Source organism: Eretmochelys imbricata, chromosome 8 (genome assembly GCF_965152235.1).
Source record: "Eretmochelys imbricata isolate rEreImb1 chromosome 8, rEreImb1.hap1, whole genome shotgun sequence".
Lineage (NCBI taxonomy): Eukaryota > Metazoa > Chordata > Testudines > Cheloniidae > Eretmochelys > Eretmochelys imbricata.
This window is the reverse complement of record NC_135579.1, coordinates 38,920,476-38,937,206: the sequence shown is the minus strand read 5'-3', so window position 1 is coordinate 38,937,206 and position 16,731 is coordinate 38,920,476. Positions and strand designations below refer to the sequence as shown.

Below are 16,731 nucleotides of genomic sequence, written 5' to 3'. Positions count from 1 at the left end.
TCCACGACTGCCCCGCATGGTGATTGGGCCCCTCTCAATTGTTGAGAGTCATCTTTGTTAGCTAAAATGTTATCAGCTTTTATTCACCAGATAAGCTCTCACTAGCCAGAGTCATTAGTTGTTTCTCTTGATGTCTGTGGAGCAGTCCACTAATAAAACTTCCTGGATCATGTTTTCCTTTCTGCCCTTTGCCACTGCAGACACAGGAATGTTGAGAAGAGGCACAGAGCTTGGGATGTGAGGGCCTGAGACAACTGGCAACTTGATCTGATCTGTTAGAGGAGTGAACATGCTAAAAGGAACATGTGTGTCATTAATGACAGGTTTCAGAGTAGCAGCCATGTTAGTCTGTATTCGCAAAAAGAAAAGGAGTACTTGTGGCACCTTAGAGACTAACATTTATTTGAGCATAAGCTTTCGTGAGCTACAGCTCACTTCATCGGATGCATTCAGTGGAAAATACAGTGGGGAGATTTATATACATAGAGAACATGAAACAATGGGTGTTACCATACACACTGTAACCAGAGTGATCACTTAAGGTGAGCTATTACCAGCAGGAGAGCCGGGGGGGGGAGGGGAACCTTTTGTAGTGATAATCAAGGTGGGCCATTTCCAGCAGTTGACTAGAACGTCTGAGGAGCGGTGGGGGGGGGGAACATGGGGAAATAGTTTTACTTTGTGTAATGACACATCCACTCCCACTCTCTATTCAAGCCTAAGTTAATTGTATCCAGTTTGCAAATTAATTCCAATTCAGCAGTCTCTCGTTGGAGTCTGTTTTTGAAGTCTTTTTGTTGTAATATTGCGACCTTTAGGTCTGTAATCGAGTGACCAGAGAGATTGAAGTGTTCTCCGACTGGTTTTTGAATGTTATAATTCTTGACATCTGATTTGTGTCCATTTATTCTTTTACATAGAGACTGTCCGATTTGACCAATGTACATGGCAGAGGGGCATTGCTGGCACATGATGGTATATATCACATTGGTAGATGTGCAGGTGAACGAGCCTCTAATATTGTGGCTGTGATTAGGCCCTATGATGGTGTCCTCTGATTAGATATGTGGACACAGTTGGCAACGGGCTTTGTTGCAAGGATAGGTTCCTGAGTTAGTGGTTCTGTTGTGTGGTGTGTGGTTGCTGGTGAGTATTTGCTTCAGGTTGGGGGGGTTGTCTGTAGGCAAGGACTGGCCTGTCTCCCAAGATTTGTGAGAGTGATGGGGCGTCCTTCAGGATAGGTTGTAGATCCTTGATGATGCGTTGGAGAGGTTTTAGTTGGGGGCTGAAGGTGATGGCTAGTGGTGTTCTGTTATTTTCTTTGTTGAGCCTGTCCTGTAGTAGGTGTCATTAATGCAACTCATAGCCTAAAGATGCAGAATAATGGGGAGGGATATAAAGGTTGATGTTTACCACTGAGTCACAGCTATGCACAGTGGGCATTAATACAAAATATGTCAGGGAGCAGCACACCCAGAGAAATCTCTGCCTCTGACACTTAAGTTTTATTTATTTTGAACCTTTCCACCTCCAACTGAATAGGCACATACCTGATCAGACCATTTGGTGCATTTAATGTAGCATTTTTCAGCTGAGAAACCCAGTGCTTTACAAATGTAGGTACTAGCCCCTTTTCATAGCTGGGTTAATAGAGGAACCAAAAGGTGAAGTGCATTACCTGAAATCACACATTGAGTCAATGTCAGAGCCTGAACAGAACCCAGAATTTTTGACTGCTGATCCCATTCTGCTCTTCTAGTACACCTCACAGCATCAAAGAGTTACTCCAGAGTAACTTATCTCTGGCTGTATCAGACCATTTGGCAAGAGAATTCAGTGTCCCAACTTTGGCACTGGTCGGTACTTGCTGCTTCAGAGGACTGTAATACCTCCCTTTATAAGATACTGGTGGTTATTCTGTATTGTAGATGATGGTGAAATTCATTCCTGACCCTTACAGCCAATCTGCCTATTCACTGCAACAGGACACGCTGATTATTCTTATAATTAACTTACCTTGGAAATCTAACAGCCATTTCTTACAGTCAAAATTATTTCCCTCATAGAATTTGATTATTTGCTCTTGTGCAGAAGTGAATTCTGCAGTTTGTATGCTCCTGTTTCATTGAGTACCTTACTGTCTTTTCATTATGGAATAAAGTGAGGTGTGGGGTTGATTCACTGTATTTTCAGCCCCTTTCCTCAAACTCCATACACAAACATAACCTACTTTTTGCTGACCACCACATGGTGCAGATCACAGGCACAGACTGGGCTACTTTAGGCATTCTTGCTTTTCCAGAATGCAAACTGTGTATCTCCACTGCTAGGTTTTGAATTGATGCAATGAATTTGGACGACAGTGCCAGGTTCTACACATCTAAAGTCTCTCATTTGAAAGGCAAGACTATCTTCCCATTGGTGTGTGTTCTTGGGTTGATCTTGCCTGTCATATCAGCAACACTGCACTAAACCCAATTTGCTAATGAGGCAAATGTATGTATTTAATAAAGGGCCATCCCAAACATTGAGGCCCTAATAGGTTACTGGGTTAAATAAGTAATGCAGTGTGATTATAGGGCTTTGGTCTGAAATACAGGATGGGGCCAAGGTCTGGTAACAACTAAAAGTAAACGAAGACTGACGCAATTATTTTGGGAAACGCTTTAGGACAAACAATTGGTAAAACAATTACAATTTATAATGTACTTAGCTTTCTGATATATAGAGAGACTGAATAAATGCATTGAATCCCTGTTTTATCTATCTTAGGGTTTTGCAATGCTACTCCTTCACATGTGAGCTCCTTCCACATAGAATAAATTAATATTGAAGTCCCTAAGGGAATTCTTGTCATCTCTGGCTCGTCTCCCTTTTAGTTATAGAAAGCTCTGTTTAAGGTAGATGGGATACTTTTGGGTGTGGTGGCTGATGATGCAAATGTCATTCTCATCATGCTGGGAAAACTATCAATTTTTGCAATGCCTCCTAAAGATGATAAAACCCTGAATTCATCTAATCTCCTCTGGAAGTTTATTCCAGAACCATATCCCTTTGACTTGAAAATGCTTTGTCCCAAGATATCTCTCACTTTATTCTGGGCTTTATGATCTGCATTGCCCTAGAGGAGCACGCTGTCTTGATGGTTCGTAGATTAAAATGTGGTCTACAATGTACCTTGGACCTGATCCATTATTGCTTTGAGGATTAGGACCAAAGCCTTAAACCAGTGGTTCTTAACCTTTACTGCAGCCTGCACTCCTTTGGTTCTCAAACTATGTTCTCGCACCCCTATCAAAAATCGCTGAAGTAGGTCAGTTCTCAAACCTAGATGTATTTTTGTTTGTATATTACAGTAATCGTTAAATGTATAATGTTAATAAATACATAGGTTTGATGAAACAAGTTGTACTTACGTGCCTGTGCTTAATTTGTGTCTTCGATGGTTTACCTTCTAAAAAAATCTGGCATGTCTTGCACCCCCAAAAGGGGCATCTCGCACTGCAGGTTAAGAACCACTGTCTTAAACTGACATTGGACCTGGACTGGGAGACAGTGGAGGGACTAGAGCATGGACTTGATGCGTTCATAGCAGCCTGAACCATGGAGAAGGCAGACAACCACATTCTATAGCAGCTGGAACCTTTACATTGTTTTTAAAATCAGCTTCAGATGCAGTGAATTACAGTAATCTGGTGCGGAGGTGACAAATGCATGGATCATTGTGGCCAGGTCCTCGCCCAGGAGGAGGGAAGGGGTGATGTTTCCTAGCAAGCTGGAGGTGAAAGAAGGGGGGTATTTAGTCACTGAAAGCTTAGGCCTTGTCTACACTACCAAGTTTTGTCACCAAAAACTGCCTTTTGTCGACCAGTGAATGCGTACACACTGCAATACAACTTTTGTCAGGAAAAATGCCCAGTTTTGGCGACTAAATACATCCACCCCGGTGAGAGACTTATGTCTTTTTCCTCTACATTTTTCTCAATAAAGTGCCAGTGTAGACACCATGCTTGATTTCATCACTTTAATTGGCCTCCAGGAGGTGTCCCACAATGCCCATCCTGACTGCTCTGGTCAGCAGTTTGAACTCCAATGCCCTGCAGCCAGGTAAACAACCATCTGCCCCTCCCCCTTAGAAGTCCGGGAATTTTTGAAATTCCATTTCCTGCTGGCTCGGAGTGGAGAGGTCTCATTGCATCTTCCCAAGTGACCATGGAGGGTTATTGCACCAAATGCTCTCCCGCTTGGACTACTGCAGAGCTGTTGGATCTGATCAGTATATGGGGAGAGCAGTCTGTGCAGTCCCAGCTGCGCTTGAGCCAAAGAAATTGGGATACCTACAGGCACATTTCTCGAAGTTTGTGCAAAAAGGGCTATGATCAGGACAGGCTGCAGTGCAGAGCAAAGATAAAGTGGGGGGAGGGATAGCTCAGTGGTTTGAGCACTGGCCTGCTAAACCCAGGGTTGTGAGTTCAATCCTTGAGGGGGCCATTTAGGGATCTGGGGCAAAAATTGGGGATTGGTCCTGCTTTGAGCAGGGGTTTGGACTAGATGACCTCCTGAGGTCCCTTCCAACCCTGATATTCTATGATTGATTCTAAAGGAGCTGAGGCAGGCGAACCATAAGGCAAGGGAGGCAAACTGTCGCTCCGCTGCGTTCCCTAAAAGCTGACCATTTTATAAGGAGCTGGACACTATCCTTGGTGGCGACCCAACCTCCACCACCAAGAGCCCCGTGGATATTTCGGAGGGCACAGAGGTGGCAGAAAGAGGACCTAACCTGGAGGATTAAGTTATTGATGAAGAGGTGGAGTTAGACGAGGATGTGCAGCTCCCAGCATGGTCTCCCAGTGGGGCAGGCAGCCAGGAACTGCTCTCCACTCCAGAGGTGTCTAGCCAGTCTCAGCAGTTGCTCTCTGGGGAGCAAGAAGCAGGATATGAGATGCCTGGTAAGTGGCTGTGGCTTGTGTAGTGTGGAGGTGGGTTCAGGGTATAGAAATGTGGGAGGCTGGCTGTGTTTCTGTGAGCTGGACAATTCCCTGTGTAGCTAATCGGTACGGCGGAACAGAGTTTTGATTCACACTGAGATCTTCAGGAAAAAGTTTCCTGGACTTACTTGGTAATCCTCTACTGAAGGTTCCATGCCAGAGCAGCTTTGTTCCTTCCCCCATTGTAGGAAACTTTCCCGCACCATTTGGTAATCACTTGTGCGGGGACCAAAGCGGCACATAGGTGAGCAGCATAGGGAGCAGGGCAGAAGCCACAAGCATGGAGTAGATGTACCCTGTTTCCCTGCTTACCTTTAGCAGTGAGATGTCTGCTAGAATGACCCCTGCCTGTGGAAAAGTGTGGGAGAATTTTAGAATTTTTTCCCTAGAATGCTGTATCACAACCCTTGCAAAGAGTATGTGCTCTTTTCCCCATGTGGCTCCCCCACCCCGCCAACAACATGCTTTGGGTGTTCGCAGAGATGTGTGCCTGGCTAGGGTCAGTGAGAAAGTGATGGCAATGTTGCAAAAGGTGTATTTAACTGAAATGTTACAAGGCTGTGTGTGAATTTAACAATCCCGCTTCTGTGCATTGTCCCTTGTGCTTCACCAGATGTGGCTTCCAGGAACACCCCACGCATCCCAGCCGAACATCACAGCCAGATAAGAAAGCGCCCAAGACACAGCAAAGAAGACATGTTCTGGGAGGTACTGCAGTGCTCCAATACAGAAAAAGGGAACGCAAGGAGTGCTGGGAAGGTGAACGACAGGACAAAAAAGAGAATCAGGCATTTGTTAAGGACGCAACTGAGCAGATGATTAAAATAATGGAGGAGCAAATGCAGCTGCTGAAGTCCTTAATAATGCAGCAGTCTGAGCGCATCTGTGCTCAACCTCCATTGCAGCACATTCAGAACTCTTTTCCATGCCTCCCCCAAACTCCGCCCGCACGTTCCTTTCCACTTCCCAGGACTACTTAGTTTCTCCTTCACTCCACCCTCTTGGATAATTTTCACGATAGCTGGATCTACATACAGTTGTGAAAATTTGCTCTTCACAGGTTCCTCCTTTTCCACGAAGCATCTGTGTGTGCTGTTTCTTGTGCAATAAAAGCAAAGTTTTATAATGGTAAATCATCTTTCTTTTTTTCTACAGATTGAGATTGCAGGCACTACGAATACATGCACAGGCATTTTAACCATTTTCTTATTGGCAGATAAGGCCCCAAATGTCACCATTACCCCCTAGGAAAACTACATGTAATGTAACATTGAAGCATCTCTGACAGAGATACACATTACTTGTGCTCATTGTCAAAGTGCTGCCTCAAAGCCTCCCTGATTCAAATTGCCCCCCTCTGGGCTCCTCTGACAGCCCTGGTATCTAGCTACTCAAAATCAGCGGCCAAGCAGTCTGCCTCAGCACTCCACCCCTGAACAAACCTTTCACCCTTAGCTTCACAGAGATTATGCAATGTACAGCATGTGGCTATGATCATGGGAATATTATCCTCATTAAGATCTAACCTGCCATAAGGGCATCACCAGCGTGCCTTTAATCTGCCCAAGGCACATTCAACTGTCATCTGGCACCTACTCAGCCTGTTGTTGAACTGCTCCTTACTGCTGTCCTGGTGTCCTTTGTAAGGTTTCATGAGCCACGGCTGTAAGGGGTACGCTGGGTCTCCCAGGATCACTATGGGCATTTCAACATCCCCCACTGTAATCTTCTGGTTTGGAAAGAAAGTCCCTGCTTGCAGCTTTCTGTACAGGCCAGTGTTCCTGAAGACACATGTGTCATGCACCTTCCTGGACCACCCCGCGTTGATGTCAGTGAAACGCCCATGGTAATCCACAAGCCCCTGCAACACCCTTCCTATTGATGTACTCTGTCACAAGGTGGTCTGGTGCCAAAACTGGAATATGTGCAATTTATTGTTCACCCCTCCACAGTTAGGGAAATCCATTTCTGCAAAGCCTTCCACTATTTCACACACATTTCCCAGAGTCACGGTCCTTCGTAGCAGGATGTGATTTATTGTCCTGCACACTTGCCCCAGTGGTCAACTTCCCCACTCCAAATTGATTCACGACTGACTGGTAGCAGTCTGGAGTCACCAGGTTCCACACAGTGATTGCCACATGCTTCTCTACTGAGAGGGCAACTCTCCTTCTGGTGTCCTTGTGCTGCAGGTCTGGGGCAAGCTCTGCACACAGTTACAGGAAGGTGGCTTTCTGCATCCAAAAGTTCTGTAGCCACTGCTAGTCATCCCACGCTTGCATGACAATACGATCCCACCATTCAGTGCTTATTTCCCGAACCCAAAAGCGAAGGTCTACCCTATGCAGCTGCTCTGTGAATGCCAAAAGCAATCTCAAGTTGCTCCTATCCATAGCATGCAGAATATCAGGCACCTGCGAGTCTTCTTCAGTTAGGAACTTCACGATTAACTGCACTGCCATCCGCGATGTCTTTATGACAGTTAACAGAGCATAGGAGAGCAGTGTGGTATCCATCCCCTCTCACAAAGAAACCGGGGTGCACACCAAAGAAGGGCTGTTGCAAAAATGCTGGGAAAGAAAGCTGGAAGCCCATGGAGTGCTGGGACAGAAAGCAATGCATCACGGGACATTTAACCTGGTCCCAAGATGTGCGGCGATCTGCTCCGTCTTGCCACAACACCTAGTGACAGAAGGCGTTGAGCTGGACTGTGAGATAGGTACCCACAGTGCATTGCTCACACTGTTGATAACGGTGCCCCAACTGTGGATGCAATCTGCCGACAGAAGGAGCAAGTGTGAACATGAAATTCCGAATTTTATTGTGTTGACTTTTGGGTGTTGACATCACTTTTGTCGACAAAAATTGGTAGTGTATACATGGCCTTAGAGATTAATCAAACAGTAGCCTGAGGCATCAAACCACTTTGATGAATGGAGCCAGTGCTTTCAGTAGCAGAGGAGACTCTGTCCTGGCTAGTTCTTCCAAGTGTTTTTTCCCCTTTCAACCAGCATCACTTTGGTCTTGCCAGGGTTGAGTTTGAGCCAGCGGCCCTTTAACCAGGAGCCAATCTCTTGTATGAATTCTGAGATCTCAGCAGTGCTGGTGGTTGCAGTAGTGGAGAAGGAGAAAGATAGTAGTTGAGTGTCATTGGCATATGCTCCGCCTGTGGAGTCTTAGTACAATATTTCTCCAAGTGATTTCTGTAGATATTGAAAATGGGGACAGATTCATCCCATTGAACATTTCAAGTTCTGTATACTCAAAAATCTAAACAGTAGAAGTAGTTGTAGAAACATTGTCAATGCTTCACCAGTGTTCCATGTACATAAACATGCTGTCTCACTCTCCAGCCAGCAGAAACGGTGACTGCAATCACTGAGAGTTTGGCTTCCTTTTTAAAGGGGATCCTTGTTTGGATGAGCATGTCCTGTGAGATAATGGATAACATCAATGAAATACAGAATAAGCAAAGAGGCAGTGTCTCGGTTATTAAAGAGAAGGTGACTCAGCCATGTTTGCTGAATGCATTTCATGGGGCTGTTTGAATGTTTTACTTTCAGTTCAGCAATGAAATATAACAAAAAAGGTTTAAATGAGTTTCGGGGTGTGAATGATTGTTTAAAATTTGCATATAATGCATAAAATGTGAAACAAAAAGGAAGGTTTACTTACCAGTATGGAATTCTCAGAATCTATTGCCTCTGCAGATCTAACTATGCTTTAGGACTCACCTGTTCTGTGCCAGGGAGAACCTATGATGGTGGAAAGTGGTATTAGAGGATTTACATCATGCATCCTCCAATCATTCTGGAACAAAGAACATGTATGAAAAACCTTGCCCCTTAATTGTTCCTTGGTTCCTCTTAGGACCTCGTTCTGAAAAGGGAAGGATAGCAGGATTCAGTTTGGAACTGAGGAGGCAATATATTCAGAGAAACACCTGTCACCTCTTTTCTCTCACAAAACTGCCTCTGCAGATCCCACTTTAGGAAATTAGTGAGCAGTCACAAACTTCAGGGGGAGGCCTGAGAAGTGCTAATTAGAGATGGAAGCTCTGCACTCCCACTGAGAGCATCTGATTCAGCTTCCAAACTGAGAGACTAACATTTCAGAAAAGACTAAGGCAAACTCTAAGTAGCCTATTAGCAGGCTTTAGGAACTGACCTTACTTAAACAAGCAATAGTGGCTGCCTTTCCTCTGATGGAATAAGCTCAGTCCTCCTGGCACTGATATGGCAGTTAGATCATAACAGCTGAATACACAACTTGACCTCAGACAGAAGTCACCTGATCTTTATGCTCCTTATCATGTCACAAACAGTGTGACTTGCAAATGTTATGGCTTCTCTACAACAACTGAAACTAGGGCTACGTCTACACTACACAGCTTTTAGTGACATGTCTATGTTGCCACAGCTTCACCGCTAAAAACTGTGCAGTGTAGCCGCTGTTTGTTGGCTCTCTTGCCAACAAAAAACTTCTATCCCCAACGAGCGGTGTTGGCATTGTTGTCAGGAGAGCGCTCCTGCCAACAACGCGCTATTCATACTGGCACTTGCTGGGTTATTTCAGGGTTATTTTTTTAACATCGCTGAAAGACAAAAGTTTTGTCATTCAATTGCCAGTATAGACATAGCCTAGGATTTTTAGAGGTGCCTAAGGGATTTAGATGCCCCAATTTAAAGTACATTTTTAACAGCTTGCCTATCCAACCTAGCATCTTTGGGAAGATCAAGCACTCCACCTAGTTAGAAAAGACTGGGAACTGCATAGACTTGAGAGATGGAATTCTATAACAATCTTGGGTATGGATACTGGAAAAAGGCTGCAAAACTACCTTTTCTTATTTGAAAAATGATACAAGGACTTCACGTATTCTAGAAGTAATGGCCACTAGAAATGTAACCTTCAGGGAAAGATCATGGAGAGAACATTAGCTTAAACTCAAAAGAGCTTCCAAAAACTTGATCAGGATTAAATGCACATCTCACAACATTCTAGATCTATTAGTTGTTGCATACAAATTTAATAGCCCTTTAAAGAATCAGTTTATCAAGGTATGAGAGAGAGAGCAAGTTAAACTACAATGGCTGTGAGATGAACTATGCTCCTGGACAGAGAGTTGTATTGGGATTGTGTCAGATTGGTGTGGCCATACTGAATGAATGGTGAAAGCATAACGTGACATGACTTAAACATGGCTGCATGGCTGCAGAGGATCTAGGGAGCAGGTTCCCTTTAAGCAAAAGCAAATTTTATAAAGAACTGTCAAAGTCTGCATGTACGATCGATATTGAACCTATTGGTCAGTAAATATGGGCCCATGCAAAAGTAAATATCACATGTAAGTTCCAGAATTGAGCACAGGTGGATCTTACAGCAAGGACATCACACAGGGAGCCAGAGTGAATGATTGATAAGTGAGTAAACGTGGGGTGATCTTCATTCAGTACCACCCCCCCATGCCCCTTTTAAAACACTAATTAGGTGAAAATTAGTAACCACACACCCACGGGGCATGCTTTTAAGACAAGTGACTCCTTTGAGGAAAAAGAGCATAAGAATCAAGTGTCAAAGTCAGATTCAGGACTCACATAATTTGTCAGACCACTCTGTTTGTTAGCAAAGCGCTTTGCCAATGCACCCAGATATGTGAGCCCCCCTCTGAGGCTCACGCTAACTTATTTATACAGCTAAGCCAAAGCCTATTGGCTTTTTATTTAACATGAGAGACAAAAGGAAGCAGAAACTGACAAATATACATACATATCTTATTTGCATACTAACGTTTACCAATCTCCTAGCTCAGTAGGAGCTTGAAGTTAATTAATTTGAGGACCCATTGTCTCACACTCCTTAATGTTTCTCTTCCTGACAACTATATTTCAACAAACCCTTCAAGTAGCATTTCTTTAATGAATTATAATTTCAATATAATTCATTCTACTTTCACAATCCCTCCTTTTGGTCAAGCTACGCAATGACCAACAATGACTGGGTTCCACATAGCAATCGTTCTTCATCTCTTTGTTCATCAGTGATATTTAAAATCATCAAATTAGCACTCTGGTTTGGGGCAGCTATCTGTGTAGCATGCCTGACACAATTTTGGATACAACAGGAAAGTAACTGAAAACATACAAAAATTACTAGGATTCCGAACAGGAGAGTTAGGGTTCCCTGAAACAACCAGTTTCCTATGCCAGATAAATAGAAAAGGTTACTTAGCCACTTCCATAAAGAACTTGGCTCTTTGTGGGGAAGATATGCGATTTGTTCTAAGTGGCTAGCACGATCTATTACCTCATTGGTGTTGTCTGGTATATACACACAGCAGTCTTTTCCAATGAGAGCACAAGTCCCTCCTTTTGCCGCCAGCACTATGTCCAATGCCTGATGGTTTTGGAGGGCCATCTGTCGGATTGCCCCTGTTTCTTTGGCCAGGGCTCTTAAACTTTCTCCGGTTTCATTTGCCATTATTTCAACTACTGCTTGTAACCTTAGGAGACTTTTTGCATGGTGTATTACTCCCCCTAATGATATGAAGGAACCACCAATGGCCTCTTCCCAGGTTAAGGGGCTTATGTTATTTACATACCATTGGGCATCTGTTAAGTCCCTTCTTTTTCACCTGAAATTGCGGAGGCGTTCTCGAGGGAAGGTTCCTAGCACTCAGAATTGTGGGAAGAGTCAGGTGGGATAACAGATTCCTGACCAATTACCTGGTAGTGCGGTATAAACTCTGGTCCCACACACCCAGTGATGGCCTATTAAGGCCGGGAAGGGTTGGTTGCACCCATTTGTCGTATAGGTGTTTGCAAAGGAGGAGGAGTATCCCCCAAAGGGTACAGGGTAATTGTCCTTATGAGGAGTGGTGTTATTTGCATGACTGTAGGGGGAACATGAGATTGATTTCTCTGTTTGAATTCATATCTCCAGCCTGCCACTTTTTAGTTTTGTTTGAATAATCCTGTACACCCTTGGCCACAATATGCTGACAGCAACAGCTTTTCCCCAGATCCAGCCCTGTCCCATTACACACCCAACACCAATGACCTTTTCCCTCCACCACACTTATCCATTTAGATGCATTTATTCCCACTGCTTCCCAAGTGTCATTGCTGTTCCATATTTTGTTAAACGGACGAGGCCCTCCAGTGAGGTCTGGGGACTTGAGTGGGATAGCCAGGACAGGAACACCAGTTTGAGAGTGGGCTGGGATGTGGCTGCAGACCCAGCAATTAGAAATATTAAGGGTCTGAGCTATCCGCACCTGCTGCTGGATAAAAGAATTGTCATTGTGGTCTCCCCAGACCGTAAGATACCAGCAGTCGAGGAACGGCGTCTGCTTCTGCCAACCCTTACAAGAGCATAGATTGTAAGATATTGCAGACTGTTCCTCTATGTCTTCTTATGGAGTCAAAATTGACTCTGCGTCATCCTGAGGTGATGATTGGTTCTCTGGGGATGGTGCCTTCTTATACTGTGAAGCACGTATCCACGCTGTGATGCCAGATAGTTTAACAGCCGTCTGTGTAGTTAGCAGTACCTGATGAGGACCCTTCCACCGGGGCTCCAAGGCACGCTTTCGATGATGGCGCCGTACGTAGACCCAATCACCTGACTCGAGGTTGTGGCAAGCGTCGGAGGTGGGTTCCGTGGGCCAGGCGGCTCGAACCTGTGAATGGAAGTGACTTACAGCTTGCATTAGTCCCTTGCAATACTGAAGGAGCGCACTGTGAGTCAAGTTCAAATCTGGAATGGGAGTAATGGTAGTCATAGCTCTCATAGGGCGTCCCATAACAATTTCAAAGGGACTTAATTTATGCCTTTGGGATGGAGTGGATTTCAAGTCCATAAGGGCTAATGGTAAGGCTACTGGCCAGCTTAATCCTGTAGAGTCACAAATTTTAGCAAGCTTATTCTTAAGTACACCATTTTGTCTTTCAACTGCACCTGCACTCTGTGAGTGGTAGGGACAGTGCAACAGGTGTTTGATATGCAATATACGGTCCAGGTGTTGAACAAGTTGTCCAGTAAAATGTGTACCCTGATCACTGGACAGAGTAGCAGGAATTCCCTTGGCAGGTATAATATGATTTAATGAACATTTGGCAACAGACAGTGAGTCAGCCTTGCGACAAGGAAAGGCTTCAATCCAACCAGAGAATAAACATACCATAACCAATATAAATTCATATTGTTGACACTTAGGCATTTGTACAAAATCAAGTTGCCAATGCAAGAACGGTGCTTGAGGCAGGCCCCGGAACCCCTGGGCCACTTTTACAGGTTTACCAATATTATGGCTTTGGCAAATGGTACAGGCTGCACAGTAGTGGGCTGCAAAAGAGCTAAAATGGGGGGGCCACCATCCTGTCTTAGTTACAGCAGAGACCATCCCCTCCTTTCCAACATGCGAAACACCATGTAGCAGGGCGGCCAGAGACGGGTAGAGTGAAAAGGGAGCTACAAAGGCGCCAGTAGGCGAGCGCCAAAAAGAATCGGGATGTAGAGAGCAACCTTGGGCAACCCAGGATTCTTTCTTGGTTTCTGGGGCAGAGTCTTGGAGCGGGGTGAGGTCAGTGAGGGACCAGGAGGGTAAGAGGAGAGCGGAGAACAAGGGAATCAGACATTTCGACTAGGCGCGCTGCAGCAGCCACAGCACGCAGGCAGGGGGGTAAGCCTTGGGCAACAGGGTCTAAAGTGGCAGAGAAATAAGCCACTGGGCAGTTCTTTTCTCCGTGCATCTGAGTGAGAACTTCAAGTGCACACCTAGATTGTTCGTGGCAGAAAAGGGTAAAAGGCTTAGAATAGTCAGGCAGCCCTAAGGCAGGGGCAGAAGCCAAACCCTGCTTGAGGGAAACAAAGGCAGAATTGGCCTCAGGGGGCCATGGCATGGGGTCAGGCACAGAGAATCAAGTGAGTTCCTGGAGAGGTTTTGCAAGGGAGGCATATTGGGGAATCCATTGTCTGCAAAATCCAGCCATGCCTAAAAACTTCCGGACCTGGCGTGGGGAGCGGGGTCGGAGAAAGCTAAGGATAGCTTGGGCGCGGGTGGGAGAAAGTGCACGGGAACCCTGGGAGAGGAGAAAGCCAAGGTATGTGACAGAAGCTTGACAGAGTTGTAGTTTAGAGCAAGAAGCTTTGTGATCCTTATTTGCTAGGGCAGTAAGGAGCACTAAAGAGTCAGTTTCAGAGGCAGACAATGAAGGGGAACAGAGGAGTAGATCATCTACATATTGGACTAGTGTGGACCTGGACGGGAAAACAAGGTCAGCAAGGTCTTGGGCTAATGCTTGGGAAAAATATGACAGGCTTTCAGTATACCCCTGGGGCAGTGTGGTCCATGTGTACTGTTGTCCCTTGTAAGAAAAGGCAAACAGGAACTGGGAGTCAGGGTGAACCGGGACAGAAAAGAAAGCAGAGCACAAATCAACAACAGTAAAATGAGTTGCATCTGGTGGGATAGAAACCAGAAATCTTTGAGAGGGGCAAGTTGTGATTCTGTCCACCTATGATTTGCCTCTTCCCACCACTGCATGAAACAATCAACCTCTTCTTGCAGTGGGGGAGGTTTAGGTTGGATATTAGGAAAAACTTTTTCACTAGGAGGGTGGTGAAACACTGGAATGCGTTACTTAGGAAGGTGGTGGAATCTCCTTCCTTAGACATTTTTAAGGTCAGGCTTGCCAAAGCCCTGCCTGGGATAATTTAGTTGGGGATTGGTCCTGCTTTGAGCAGGGGGTTGGACTAGATGACCTCCTGAGGTTCCTTCCAACCCTGATATTCTATGATTCTATGATTCTTTTGCCAATTTAGTTTTAGGTTGGCTGAGTTTGTCTTTTAAGACGTCTACTTGGTCTTTGTCCCAAGATCCTAACAGTGGCCACTGAATTTTGGGATTCTCCTGAGTTAGCCTAGACCATTTTTCCAGAAATTTACAGAAGTCCGGACTCTTCCTAAAATACATAAAATGAGTCGGCGTTCCTTTAGGGAACTGTCCCGACTTAAACATCTGGTTACCCATACAGGAGGACTTTACACACCAATCACACAAGAAGGAAAGTCGGGTTCGTCAGAGCGATGCCCGGTGCAACACACAAAAGGAGCCCACAGGCTACTGCCTCAATTGCCCTTGCTTTCACACCAAGCGTTTTACCCAAGGCGTGGCGTGGCTCCGATGGTGCAGATTTCACTCATTCAGACCATGGGGACAGGAACCCTTTGGTCAGTCAATCCCCGGATGGAGACGGCGCCCAGACTCAAACACACCACAGGGAGAACGGATAGACACAGAGACAAGACGGTCCTCAGTCCCGACAAAACACAGAAATAATTACCTGACCAGATTCCTGATGTCAGATCCCGGGATCCCTACCAGAACAGAGTGGGAACCAACATGTTCGATGGTGTAGACTTTACTGTGGTCATGCACCCTTCCATTCTGGCGGAGGACTGCTCGGGCCAAATGCCCAAGTGCCAGCTTGCCACGGCTGTCCTAAGAACAGTCAGGAGTCACACAGCCCCAGTGAAGGAGGTTGCCATCTCAGTGGAACCTCCAAATTGTTGAAGTCAGATTCAGCACTCACATAATTTGTCAGACCACTCTGTTTATTAGCAAAGCGCTTTGCCAATGCACCCAGATATGTGAGCCCCTCTCTGAGGCTCAAGCTAACTTATTTATACAGCTAAGCCAAAGCCAATTTAACATAAGAGACAAAAGGAAGCAGAAACTGACAAATATACATACATATCTTATTTGCATACTAACGTTTACCAATCTCCTAGCTCAGTAGGAGCTTGGAGTTAATTAATTTGAGGACCCATTGTCTCACACTCCTTAATGTTTCTCTTCCTGACAACTATATTTCAACAAACCCTTCAAGTAGCATTTCTTTAATGAATTATAATTTCAATATAATTCATTCTACTTTCACACAAGCAAAGTAAATTACTGTGGTTGGGATTCCTTAATTGACGCTTGAAGAAGCAATGCTGCCAGACAGAGTAGCCAAAACTCTGCCCCGTGGCCTTGAGTAGGACTGTGAACCAGAGGGGTCTCAAGGCAACTAAGGCCTTGCTTCAAGGGAATCCGAGACAGACCAGAGGGCTGAGAAGAACAGACCAGGAGAGAAGACGCTGTCTGTAAAATTGGTAACCACCTTCTCTCTTTGCCAAGCAGGAACTGCGTGAGGCTAGCGCAGGGCCTGTTTGTGTATGTTTGTGAAAGAGAGACTTGCTAAGAGGAATGTGTAGCTCTTAATATCTAACATAGGAGTTATGTACTTAATATAACCCTTTACCGCTTGTGTAATTCCTTCTCAATAAACTGCTGTGTATTGCAGATAATTACTGTGGACCTTTTTCACTGGTATGACAGTAATCTGCTCCACCGGGAGCCAGTAAAGATCCATTTCAGGGGTAGTAGCACTGTTGTCAACAAGTTGTAGCAAAAAAATAATGGAAGCACTTTACTTTTGATCATCTCAAACACTTTTTTTCATATATATTAAACTCCAATCATACATTCAGTGTCAATGTTGAAGTTACAGTCCAGTGATCTCTGGCTCCCCTGTTTAAAAATCAAGCGCTCCTGGGAAGATGTACACTTCAGAATTAACTTAATAGTAGGGACTTTTCTTTTTGTTCCACACAGACTTGTTTATATTGGGGCCTACCAAAACGGGCACATATTAATTCACAAGGACACTGCTTCCTTAGAGACCCATTAAAAGCA

General features: G+C 44.9%; 1 long non-coding RNA gene across 1 annotated transcript; it reads left to right on the top strand.

Annotated features, from left to right (window-relative positions):
- The first annotated feature begins 687 nt into the window (after positions 1–687).
- LOC144269300 (uncharacterized) lies at positions 688–6,114 on the top strand. The gene is made up of 2 exons (XR_013346902.1): positions 688–4,949; positions 5,602–6,114. It is a non-coding gene; the product is annotated as an uncharacterized LOC144269300 (long non-coding RNA).
- Positions 6,115–16,731: the final 10,617 nt, after the last annotated feature.